General features: G+C 38.9%; 1 protein-coding gene across 1 annotated transcript in view; it reads right to left on the bottom strand.

The window, feature by feature from the left end:
* Positions 1-13,310, bottom strand: part of LOC106954981 (collagen alpha-1(XXIII) chain-like) — a 141,305-nt gene that overhangs the window by 25,227 nt on the left and 102,768 nt on the right. The window lies entirely within an intron of this gene.

Raw genomic sequence — 13,310 nt, 5'->3', positions numbered from 1 at the left:
TTTCTCTAATTAGCAAAGCAAACACGAGGACAATGAGGCACAGCAGTGGCGCTAACAGCATTACCCTGACTGGCAGAACATAATTAGCTGAGCAAACCTGTGTGCCAAGTTACTTTAAGAAATCTGCTTTCAAAGATTAAAACACAGTTGCTTCCTGAAAGCTAAAGATAATATTGATGAATTGCTTTCAAAGCATCTTAGTGTATTTTTGTAAGAATTGTAAGTTATAGTTGGATTCTAAACACTTTACAAATAAATTAAAAAGCAACACTGTCACTTAGGGGAAAAAATAGATAATATTCAATAAATAAATTGCTAATATTTTAATATAGTTAAACTTTTAAATCTGGATAAAAAAAATGTAATGCTAGCTGCATGTAGTCACATTTACTTCTCCTCTATAGCACTGGAGTTATTAGGGGTCCTTTAAAGCGATTTTTAATATAAAGCACTTATGTGAGCCCAAGAAGCGAGAGGAATAAATGTTCAGTTTGCTTCTCTATGGACTGAAACGACTCTGAAACACTTGAAAACTTCCATGTTCCCGTGCGTTCGCAATGAAATAGGAAGCATACAGAGTTCCTGACACTAAGTGCTTGTGGCTGCAGACATGTTTTCTCTATCGTCATTATTGGCGTTATTGTAGCAGCCTAATCATTTCCTGACTCTGCCAGCTATATCAAAGAGCTCGCTCATTCTCCTCCATGTCTCCCACTCTAATCCTTCTTTCCTTCCTTTACGCAACATCAACATCCTATAAATAGTCTCGGAGCCAAAGGATTACGGAAGTGGCAGAGCAACAGCTAAAGTAAACTCAAGATGACGATTGGCTCCATTTCCCAATCCACACTTTCCGAATTAGGGTCTTTGTTAAAATTCTCAAGTGCGTTTGAATGTTTCAGTTTCAAGAAAACTTTTTTTTTGGTGATTAAAAAAAGTGGCAATAAGTGAAACAGAGGGTTGGAAACAGATTCAGGCCTACATTAGGTTAATAGATTCAAGCCTACTAACTCACGCAGGTGGTGTTTATATTAATGAGCTCCACAATTAATAATTTTAAACGCATTTAAAGTGCAGGTATGGGTGTTACAATACGCGAGTCAGCATGCACCACCCTCGCTCCACCTTATTTTTTTGAGACTTTGACAGCGGCAGTCCGCATGCCAACAAGTTTTTCTTTGCCAACTTCTGAAGGAGCAGGCGTCAGGTTGACTGAAATGTGGGAGTGTGATTAGTCCTGAGTGGCAGATTTGAGGCCGAACGAAGGTGGGTGATGACAAACTGATGGAGAGCTGGATCAGTTTGAGGGATTAATGGGAAAAGCAGTCTTGCTGGAATACAGTAATTGCAGACATAGTTCAGATTCCTGTTCCAGAGCGGAACGTTAAATGCTGAAATAAAGACTTATCGACCTTTCTGTTAGTTTTGCTGTTCATTTGTCTTTAATATGGCAATGCATGAGCCAGAGAAGGATTTATAACTACAAGAAGCAAGGGAAAGTCCTTATTTCTGCTTTCTCTCTCTTCCTAGCTGCTGATTATTTTAAGTATGTATAGAGTTTACAACTGAATAGCAAAACTTTGCCTGATTTTAAGCAGATGTGAGGATGCAATAGAAGGAGACATTAAGAAGACATTTTTTTTTAGAATCACTGCTTTTTGCTTCCACAAGCAAAAGTTGAACATATAACTAACTACTTTTTAATCAGCATAATCATTCATTCAAGATTTCTTCTTCTCTGAGTACTGCAGTTTTCAAGCGGGACCCCGTCTAAGGTGGTCCTAATGCCAGAAACAGCAGGGTAATGATCCTGTTATGTGCTCAAATTGAATAAATGTTTAAGTTATGGGTTTTTAATAAATCTCTTCCCAGCATGAAATAGTCCCAGTTCAAGTTTAAGTATTTTACAGTTTGCACTAGATATGATCAGATGGAGTCCAAATTAAAGAAGGAACTTTAAAACAGCCCCGTAGTTTCAGAGCAGAATAAGGTTGTATGTTTTAACAAGCAGACCTGCAACGTCAAGACGACATGCACAGTAACGGACAATACTGCTTCAAACTGCATCCAAAATACTAAGATTAGCAAACTTTCCTATGACTCTACACAATGAGTGCACTACTGTGTGTGAGGTTTATTATTTCACTCACTCAAAATACACATCAGGCATGTGCATTGAGGCCAGTTTGAGCTCATTCATCTGGCCAACTATACGATAGACAGGCAGGGTGTGAATGCAAGACATCTGAAACATGATATCCTACTGAATACTGCATCCAGGCTGCACATATTGCACAGACTTATATTGCAATGTGACTGCAAAGACATCTATTTTGGAGCGAAGGTTTACCAAACCGTAGTTTATATTTGAATGTTTTGTGAGTGTAAGCTTTTCAGTTTCAGTTTTTATCAATAAAAATATTTTACATATTGAACTATTAATGAGAAGCTTCAAGTAGGACGCCAGTGTCACTGTAAGTAAATTAAATACTAAGTTCCCTCCAAATGGAATCGTGGAGTAGCAGATATGGAGAGAAAACAGGGTTCCTAGAGATTGGTCTAAATTAAAAATAAATGTATAGATCAAGACCCCTTTTTAATAAAAATTTGGTATTGTTGAAAACCACTGGGACCAAACTTATAATACTGCCATTAACAACAGTCACTTGTTGGGGACCAGAAGGACTACTGTCACAATTAAGAGATAAACCAAGAAATCGGCTGGTGACCAGAACTGGGTCATTTTGAGCCTGATCACCCTTGATCCAAGATTGGCCATTTGACAAATCAAAAACGTGATTTTCTTTTCCAATCAGTGACCCTTCACTTCTAAGCAATACCTAAACTAATCAAAACAATCTACTGTTAGTATCAGTACATCAGCATAGTTAAAGATATAAGAAGCTGTTCAAAGGAAACAATATTCAAGACAAGTTAGCGGTTCATTTAGGCAGAGACAGAACGAGACACTTCAGGGTACACACCGACCACACTAGGTAATATTAGATCCTGAAGAAAGTTAAAAATTTCAACTCTGTAAAGTCTGTCGTTGTTCTTAAAGTACTAACAACTATCTTTTATACCGGGTGCCTCCAAACTAACATGAGGCAAGAAGACATTGCCCCTTACTCCTTAAGTATCTAATTGATGTCAGGAAAGTTAGAAAGCAACATTTTAAATGTTGCTTTTAAATGTTGTTTTATGGTTCAGAATCGGTGACGAAAACTCAAACCTCAAAAACGAGAAAGTTATACGATGGAAAACTGCATCTGGAACGTAACTTTCTCCAGCGCTCTCTGGTAAGTACACAAACGGCTCCTTGGGAACAGGATGGCAACGTAGAGCACACAATGAACTCCGTCTGAACTGTAACGTAGATGTGTGTGTGTGTGTGTGTGTACATGTGTTTATTAGTTGGCCTGAGGCTCTGTATCTCAGACTCCACATATAGCTCCTCCTTATATATAAGGGGTACAAAATCACGCAGCTCAAGGTCTGACAAAGGGGGGCCCACAGGCAGACCCATCTTCTTAAACTTTTTATTTGTGTGAGAAAATCCAAGAAAACCAGAGGGGGGAAAAAAATACATGTTTTGGGTAAACAGATCCAAACTGAACGACACAATTTCTAGACACCACTTCTGTAGAGATAATCTGCTAAAACCAGACTGTCCTACGTCAGTCTTTGGTCTCAAAACCGCTTCATGCTCCTTGTGCGCTAATGGTTGATTTAGCTACTGTGACGTTTCTTGCAAATGAAGAGTTTCCAGGGAACAAAGTGTTGGGGATTCAGGAAGCAACACCCCAACCTTTCCTTTTTCTAGGCCCCACTTTATTTAATGCAACAACTGGGAGCAATAAGGAGTCAGCTGAAAATAGAAGAATGTGATACTTTGAATGCCCAACCGCGGGACTTACATCCATCTGTCCATCAACCCCCAGCTCCACACACACACACACACACATATATGTCCACACACCCACTCTTACATGTTCCTGAATCCTCCTGTGACAGGAAAAAAAAAATCTAATTTGAGTGGAGGAAGAGGAGAATGGCAAGAGGAATGGGAAAAATCTTGAAGGCTGGCTTGTTGCTAGCCGGAGGCAATGGGTCTCTGCAACGCGTTCTCTATTCCTATTATTTCTTTGCATTTCTTCAAATTCCCAGGAGCGGATTTTCGTTCATTGCTCTCTAATTACAGAAACTAAAACTTGAGTTTCCCTTCATCAAAGCTGTACTGTTCTCCATGTCTGCCGATTCGGACAGGGAAAAAATGCCCCTCTTGAGTCCAGATTATCTATTCTAAACATGCAAACCTTTGTTTAAACTCGCTAAGAGACTTGTTTCCCGTATTTGTCCAGGAAATAATTTATTCGCTCATAAAGATTTGTGTTGCTGGTAACTGATGTAAGACTGTATTAGCGTGAGGATTCCCCCTCCGTCTGTTTGTCTCGTCGCTGACAGCTGCTAAGCCTCTTTTCCTCAAACAAAACAACTCCTGCCTGGGCCGTCTCCTGGATCTGTCATCGTTCGCCAGCTCGGCCTTTTCTGGCCCGAGTAAGATGGGGGACACATGCTGTGGAAGTAAACAGCGACAGAACGTAGAAAGAGACAGCGGATGTGGTTCACGTGGCGATGATTCGTTCTCCAGCTGCCCCGCATCTCCCACGGGGTCAGACGAGGTTCAGTCGCTCGGATGGTTTCTGTTCAGCCTTATCGTGGGTAGAATCAGATAAAGAGACGAGGATATTTTACCGAGCTCACAGATCAAATAAGCACCTCGGTCATCGATTGTGAGATGCTTTGAAGATGCTTTAACGCGCATTCATTCCTCACATGCTTGATTTCAGTTTTGAAATATTGCTCTACAGATATATTCCCATTGTCGATTGTTTCGGATTCTTTAATAATCTGGCATAAGATACTAAAGTTTTGAGGTCTTTCTACTGTGAATAATTTTCTCCATCTCTCTGCTGAAATGTGGACACACAGGAAACATCGTTCTCCTGCAAAGATCATCTGACTGAGAATGAGACACTGAAACCTGTAAGAGTTGCGTGACAGCAGGGCGACACTTTGAAGACGTAAAACGGCTGAGCACCAAAGAATTTGAATTATTATTTTTTTTTTACACTTTTTTGATTGTTATGAACAACATAGTTTTTCAGTCGAGGCTGGGTGGCAATGCCTTGAACTTACTCATATGAGATTTGCTGGTGCTGACTATAACAATCTCAGGAAGTCAACTTCTGGATAGGAACTCATTGAGAGCACAGGGAGAAGGCTGTGACTTCTCTGTTCTGACATCTTGCAGGTAGTTTGTCTGACAGTCTGCCACAGAAACACTGAGCAGGTATCCAGTGATGTTAAACACGTTGTTCAGCCTGGTAGCAATGCATATTCAATAAATTACAATATGCATTCCAACGAGGCTTGTTTATTAGATTTAATGTAAAAATCACAACATTTAAGCAGGTAAATAAAGATACTTTGTATTGAACGCTGTATTAAAATGTTTGTATTGGTCTGTCGTGAAACGCGTTTTAATAACCACTTTCTATTTTGCTTCAGCTCCACAGTTACACACAGCAGGACAGGAAAACAGATCCCTGAAGAAGAAATGATAAATATTCTTTAAAATGTAACTACGGTCTGCAGCTTCAGCATTTTGTAACATCCTGTAAATAAAGCTAACATATGTTTGATTAAACCATCTAAAGATTGAACTTTGCAAAAAAAAATAAAAAAATAACAGCAGCTCATTGCTTTATCTAAAGACAAAAAAAATACACTTTTTTTCTCCTAACTGCAGAAACAGATGGTACAAAACCAAAGCCACCTACAGCTTTGTCCTCAACAAACCTCTGAAATGAAAGACTCCACATTTCGACTCAAGCTTTGCAAACGTATCTCCACTACAGCTGAATCAGATGACTGAATTTCATCCTCAGCATGCCATCAAGTTTGGCATAAGCCTGGTAAGGAGCTATTTATTTGATTCAGCTGTGTTGAATCAGGGTTGCATCTAAAAACATTAGAAAATAAGTTCCCAAACCAGACATCCGCCTATCCAGAGCTTCACCTTAATATCAGTGACAAACCACAAACCAGAGCAATGACGCTTGGAAAAAGCTTGGCTTTGTGCCTGATGTGGTACCTAAACTCAGGAACACTAAAGTCCAGCAGCAACCCCAATAAAATACCATGAAGGACAAAACATATGATGACTTGACAACAAAACTCCCACGACCCCTTCGATCTAGTCCAGTTTAACGACCGGGATAAAAGGCACACTGATCCTCTCGAGTCCAAGGCTCAACAATCACTCAGAGACTCTTTTCCAACACCCGAGAACAAGCTTTTCCAGGGAGGCTGAGTAGCATGATCCCTCAATGGTAAGAAATCACTCCCACCTCCTGTTTTTCACTTTATTTTTTTTAATTTTTTCCCTGTAAAAACCATCCTGATGTGTCCCTCCACATTCTACACTGAACAGATGTGACAACTCAACAGGCTCCCTTTTCCTAGGATGCCTCTTGGTTACATCTCTTTGGAGGTTTTTCCAAGGTGATCCCATCGGGAAAAGACCAATAGATAAACGCAAAAGTAGCTGGAGAGACTATATATCCTGGTAATTCTCTTCTGGCTTCTCCTCCTGGTCCTGAAATTGGTTAATTGAAAGTTAGCCAAACATACATAGCTGATACATTCATGTCTGATAACTAGCTCCATGACTTTGAATGAAAATAAATAGCATGAATATCAAATGAAACACTTGACTGAAAATGTTGGCCATTCGGTCGATTACTATCATTGGAACGTTCGTGAATTTCAGCAACTCAATTAACAGAGTGAAACACACTGCATAGATTAATTTCTAAGAGTCTGATGTTTTCAAACCCTTATTTCTGGTAATTGTGATGGTTTTCTGCTTCAGCTAGCTATTGAAAATATAAAGCTTAGAGATTAGAATATTACATCAGATGAATGAAAAACAAATTTTTTACACAAGAAACTGTGGGTTTATATTTACTACCTGCTGAAAGATCGTTATTTTCAAAAGGCCCCTTTTGACCAATGAGCCTCATCGGAGCCTCATTGGAGCGCATTTTCTAACTCATTAAAAATGACTGAAGAACAATCTGTATGTAGATGACGAAGGTTCAAAGGTAGAAACCAGTAGTGTTTTTTTTATTTTATTTTATTTTGACTTGCCATGCTCAAAAACCAAAAAGGACAGCTGGAAATATTTCATATTTAACACACTTAAATGAAATGATCTCTTTCTACAAATATAAAGACTACATTTATTGCTATGGTACCTAATTTTCTTAATTTCTGTCACTGTATATTTATGCATTTTCATATTGGCCATATTGCCCTGCTGCTCAGGACTGCCTGCAGTAAAATGGGTGGCCAAGATGTTGGGCAAAAAACCTTTTGAGTGCTGCAAAGTCAACATTACGTTCTCCCTGCAGTCAGAGAACGTCTTAGTTTTACACAGTCAAAATGTTGTTTAACAGCAGGGAAACCTCCGTCAACACAGAAATGTTTAACAACATTAATTGCAGGTTAATTACTCTGGAAGTAATTTGTCGTATTAAATTAATTACCATCCTCTCACTGGTATTGTTTATCTGTTTAAGTTTACTTTACCTTTTAGTTGGATCTTTCCAAGGTTGTGTATGCATGATTTCCTTTTATGACAAGCAAATTAATCGAGTCATGGATGTTTTACAGAAATCAGAGAACTGCTCTGAAATTTTCACCTCCTGGCTCAAATTAGCTTTTGACTTTTGAGCATTATTCCATAATTAAACATGTTTGAAACACATTTGATAGAAGAGTAATCAAAATTTATTATACCAGAAAAACCTTTCATTTTGTTTGATGAAGAATGTAAATTAAACTTGTTTTTTTCTTTTTCTCTGGGACTTTCTGTTTGTCTTTGTATTCACACAGAAATTATAATTTTGTCAAAGTCTGTGACATCTCTGTTATTCAAACAAGATGTTTCCTTTGGCTTTGGACTCCACATTGATGGAAGTGGTTAAAAATAAATACAAACAGAATGAAATTAATTTAGAAGTTAGGAAGAGAAAATCAAACTTTGATAGAGATTTTCTAGCCAAAAATAGCACAAAGCTGCATATGTTTAATTTCCTGTTCATTGATGGTTATATTTTATCAATGATTTTTCTTCACTTCATAATTAATTCACTTTGTTAGTTTAGTTGCACGAATCTACCATCGGCTAAGCAAAGCTGCGTCACAGCTGTAAGCTAAATGTAACAGGAGGCTTAAAAAGAAAACAGGAAATATTTTTTATTCTACGTTTGCAGAAGACCGCTGTTCGGAGTCTGCCGATATTTTTGGATGTAGATTAAAAGTTTCACGTTAAGAAGAGACCGCAATCCACTGTAGTTGTCATGCCTGACCACTAGATGGCGCTGTGATTTTAGCATGTCAAAATACGCATGTGCTTTTGACTCCTAGCTTAACTGGAAAGGGTAATGGGGAGTTCAGTAACAATGGTTAATTTATTAAAGAAACATCAGTCACAGGATATAATTCTAGCACTTGTTAAATATTTGAAAGTTACAAAATTAGCTGAATGGATTTAGTATGTGTGCGAATGTTTTGTGATTTGAAGATATAAAGAAAATAGATTTCTGAATTACATCTCCGTCCAGTTGATGGCGGTAATGCACAGCGTTTGCAAACTGCCAGAAAACGCCACAGAAGAAGAAGAAGAAGAAGAAGAAGTAGCCTCCTAGCTTGTTTAGAAAACAGCAACCCGTCTCAGATGAACAAAGTGCTCATAAATATTCCGTATCAGTAATTTTGTTAGGCTTAACAGGTTGAGTAAAACGCCATCCGTTATTGTTTTTGTTGAAATCTGTCCATGCATGAGTCTGAGAGACTACAATCGTCGAAGAACAAGCGGCTAGATCCCAACAAAAATGTTACAGTGTCGCTGAAAACCGACTCTGTGTGAACGGGGCCTTATAAGACCGAGTTCAAGAGTCCTCAGGAGAAATGTCTGCTTTATTTTCTCTAACGTCACTTTATGAATGTGAACTGTGTGATTAATTTCCAGCTGTTCAAGTCAAAGATCTGGACAAGCACCTGGAGACTGAAAGAGTCTGTGCCAGTGGATCTCTCATGGGAAACTCGGCACAGGAGGCAGGTTTTCCTGAACTGAAGAGACTTTTTAATATAGAGCGATAAGTGGCTGTTAAGTCCACTTTACCTTCCAAATCATATTATTATGGACTTGTGCCAAAATGAATAACTACACTTCAATGTATTTGTGCAGCGGGGATTATGGACGCTGGAGCCTATGAGGGAAGTGTGTGTCCAGACTGTACAGAGCCACTTCGGGTCTATTGAAGCAGAAATAAATCCATCTTGTATCCGCTGGAAGAACTCTGTAATCTACGCTCATGAAAATATGGAAGTGTATTTAAATATTCCAGGGATTTACCAAGATCTGACTAGAGAAGGCTAAATTTGATAAGTCATATATGGAGTTTATCCCTTCATTTCTGTAGCCAAATCTACAGTAATGATAAAAGATGTCTGATGGAAAAAATAAGGAGACGTTATAGGCGCGTGGAATTATGGCTAAATTTACCTCTTCCTTTACAAATTAGTCAATTTGTGTTCCGATCTCAAAACAAACCAAACCAAACGGTGTTCTTTGTTATTGGATCTTTTTTTTTTTTTTTTTTCACTTGCAGGATCTGCAACCACAAATGCTTGGATTTTGGTACCCAAGAGGGCTTTGAGCAAACAGACTCACACGGACAAGTAAAATCCTGGTTTCTTTCCACACTAATCTACAGTCTAGGTTTGGGCTCAGAGGGAGGTTCAACATGTGTGTTTTCAGTAGCTCTTAGTTCAAGATCTCCTCGGGAAACTGAGCTAATCACCGCTTTTAGACGTGGGAACCAATGATGAATGGAGGCTGTTGCCTTCAGCGGGGGTTGGCATCCGTCGGTGGTGAATAAAGTGAAGAATGAAGGTTATGTTTGTGGATCAGATCAGATTGGAGGCCATTTGTTGACCTCCCAAGATGTCGAGATGTGTGAAACCCACACACGCATGACCCAGAGCGGCCTCCACCCAAACATTAAGACAAAGCACCTTTAACATTCAAAGTTTCATGCATCAATTTGGGGCCTTTTAATGTGATAAACGTCATGTAGAAGAGTGGTAATTTGACAGGGCCATTCCGACGTGTTTGTTTCATTCAGGACCGGACTTCGATGGGTGAATGGTGGTCTGAAAGGGGGTAAGAAACACTCTTATCTCTTTGTGCTTTATTCATTCATAAAATGTGGTTTTAGTTTGATGTTCTGGAACATGTTAGAGCGAAACGCGGAGACTTGGGGATGGAGAGGGCTTTCAACTATAAAGGCACACAGAGAAAAAGCACAGTAATCACCATGACTTTAAACTGCATTATATGTACGTGTGTGTATGTGTGTGGCTGTTAAATAAGACAATGTGTGGACCATGCTTGGGAAAACATGGTGCGAATATTCAAAGGGAATCTTTAACCCAGATAAACTGCCCTGGAAAGGGTCCCACACTTTTCTCCTGAGTCTTATTTAAACTAAAAAAATCCGGTCTTGCTTCTCTGTCCTGCTTCAGCCAAGCTGAATCCAATATAAATTTTTACTACTGCTACTTTGAGCCTATTTGCAGGTATCTCTCCCCTGGGTCTTTTAGCTCTCTCGCCTTGGGCCAGCGCCTTGCTCTGGTTTTTCTCGCACCTTTTTCTGGCACTTGAAACAGACAGGCAAATTACAGCGGCATTGGAAACCGAGGAGAGAGAATGAAGTCCTGCAGCGACTAACCGCTTACCGAGTGGTGCTGCACGATATTGGCTGATCCCTGGGTAGATTACACGCTTGTGGCTTGTTTAGAATGATACAGGTGAGTGGAAGAGAAGTGAGAAGGCTAAAAGGCAATAACTGCTTTGTCGGGTTTTTATGAAGTGGCTGGTGATAAAAAAAAGAACAATGAAACACTCTGTTCCCCGTTAGTAGCATTTATTTCTCTTGTACGTCAAGATATTTTCTTTTATGCCCACGCTTTTCTTCCTGCTTTCCCTTTGATTTCCTGTAAAGCTCTTTGAATTGCCTGGCTTATGGATGGCGCTATATTGTGTCTTACCTTCAGCACAAACCTTCTGTTCGTCGTTTATTGCTTAAACCATCCAAACAACCCTTTTGGATATGTCTCTACGAACTATGCAAATCTACAAGCGGAAACTTTTTCACAATTTATCTCTGCTAAATAGCCGACAAATTGTATTCTGAATGAATGAATGAATGAATGAATGAATGAATGATCGAACAAATGAATGAATGTCCTTTCTCAATCCCAAAGGGAAATTGACATATTTCAGTGAATTGACTCGCTCACCACAATGTGACTTATGAAGGCAATTAGTCCTACTGGATTTTATTTACAGACCGAGTTGATAACAAGAACACATAATTTGTTCCAATTTGGAAAAAGTAATCAAAAGAATTTCATAATTTTCCTTCCGCTTACTAATTGCCTGCCACTTTGTGTTGGCTTATCACACAAAACCCCAAAACGGCACAATAAACTGTGCTGCCGAATTGTGGGAAAACAGCAAAATGTTCAAAGGATGTAAAGACTTTCACAAGTTTAACAGAACTTTCCTGAAGCCAGTAAAACCAGTGATACCAAAAGTCTGGCTAATGACTAAAAAGTGGCTATAAAACCATGTAGACTGACTCTCACATATACCTTTACCTCAATAAAAGATAAAATACCAGCATGGAAAATCCAGGTGGGGAAAGCTCCAAGGGAAAGGGAAAGGCTGTGGCTATTTGCTGCAAATAACCGCAGCTTTTAGACTTCCTCAGAAAGAACCAGGATCATTGATATAAACATCAGGGCACTGTGTGTTTCTTTGATTTACATCAACTCTGCAAGGGTTGCTACAGGGAAAAACTGCAAATCATCCAACTTGGTCTGGTAGCCATGAGGTGTCAGCCAATCTCTTGATCTTCAGGGTACATTTTAAGAGGCTTGAGTTATGTCAGATTCAAGTGGGGGTGGAAAGGGAGGCAATTTGTTAAAAAGGCTCATTTCCAAACATGTCCTTTAAAACCTCCAATGTTTTAAAGGAGATGTTAAAACTTTGGAAGAGGAGTGTTGAAAGAGCACGCCATTGTTGAATGTCACTGTTTGATAGCTTTCAAAATTTTCAATAGTGTTTGTTGAAATTAGAACAAAATGTGCTTTAAAAAAAAAAAAAAAAAATCATATTTTAAGAGAAACAAAAAAAATCCCACAAGTTATATGAGCCAAACGTAAACCCATGTGAATCTGGTCCGTCTTTACTGTGCTTCAGTTTTGGTAATATGATTGCAATCACAAAAAAGAAGGGGACAGATTTGCTTTATGCTACAGTAAAAATTGATTTCTGTGATATATTTTCTTTATTATATTTGTTTGCAGAAACAGCTTAGAAACAACCTTTTAAGTGACAAATTACTATAAGAAGTCAATTGATAAAATTATGAAATTCTTCTGGTTTACAAAACAAGTTGCAGACTACAGTCCTGCTTTCCCTAAGACTGACCATTAAGTCATGAATATTCTGCAGTCTGCGTCTTTTAAGGATGATCGTCTGCTTAGAGTATTTCTAAGACAATTTTAACCAGTTATATTAGAGCATTTTGAAACACTGAAGCCAACATTGTTGAGATTTTGAAAGCTGTGACGTTACTAGTTTAAAAATAAACATTTTCATCAGTGACAGGTTTCTGAGCTACGACAGTGTGCTGTATTAAATCTACTTGTGTGTTCTTATTTTTTTCTTTTTTTTAATGCTGCCCATGTAGCAGGTGCAGGCTTGTCCCAATGTGAACTCTAGAGGAGCGGGTCATGTGTCACTTTATCTGATTGTTGGCCTCCTTGTTTAGTCCAATTCGCTGCTTGGGTTCCTGGAGCGGGAACATGGCTGGGATGGCTGTCGAGCCTTTCACTCAGTCGGCGAAAAACTGGGATCAGTCTGACGTTTCGGTTTACACTCAGTCATTTACGGGCCTATGTTGTAGCACACTGACTTTACTAAATTACATGATAAGGCATAAAGCTCTTAAAGTTAACCAAGCAGATACAAAATGTCATTATGGGCAAAGTTATGTGAGAAATAATCCACCGTTTGTTAAACTGTGACTTGGCTGCATTAGCCAAATCTCCTGGTTCAGTTTCTGACTCGTAGAATCAAGACATCCCTTAAATATATCCGGTCGGTC

The sequence above is a fragment of the Poecilia latipinna genome, unplaced genomic scaffold, assembly GCF_001443285.1.
Source record: "Poecilia latipinna isolate Pla-1442-1.1 unplaced genomic scaffold, P_latipinna-1.0 Scaffold694, whole genome shotgun sequence".
NCBI lineage: Eukaryota > Metazoa > Chordata > Actinopteri > Cyprinodontiformes > Poeciliidae > Poecilia > Poecilia latipinna.
Note: the sequence above shows the minus strand (reverse complement) of the source record. Positions and strands in the feature narration are given on the sequence as shown.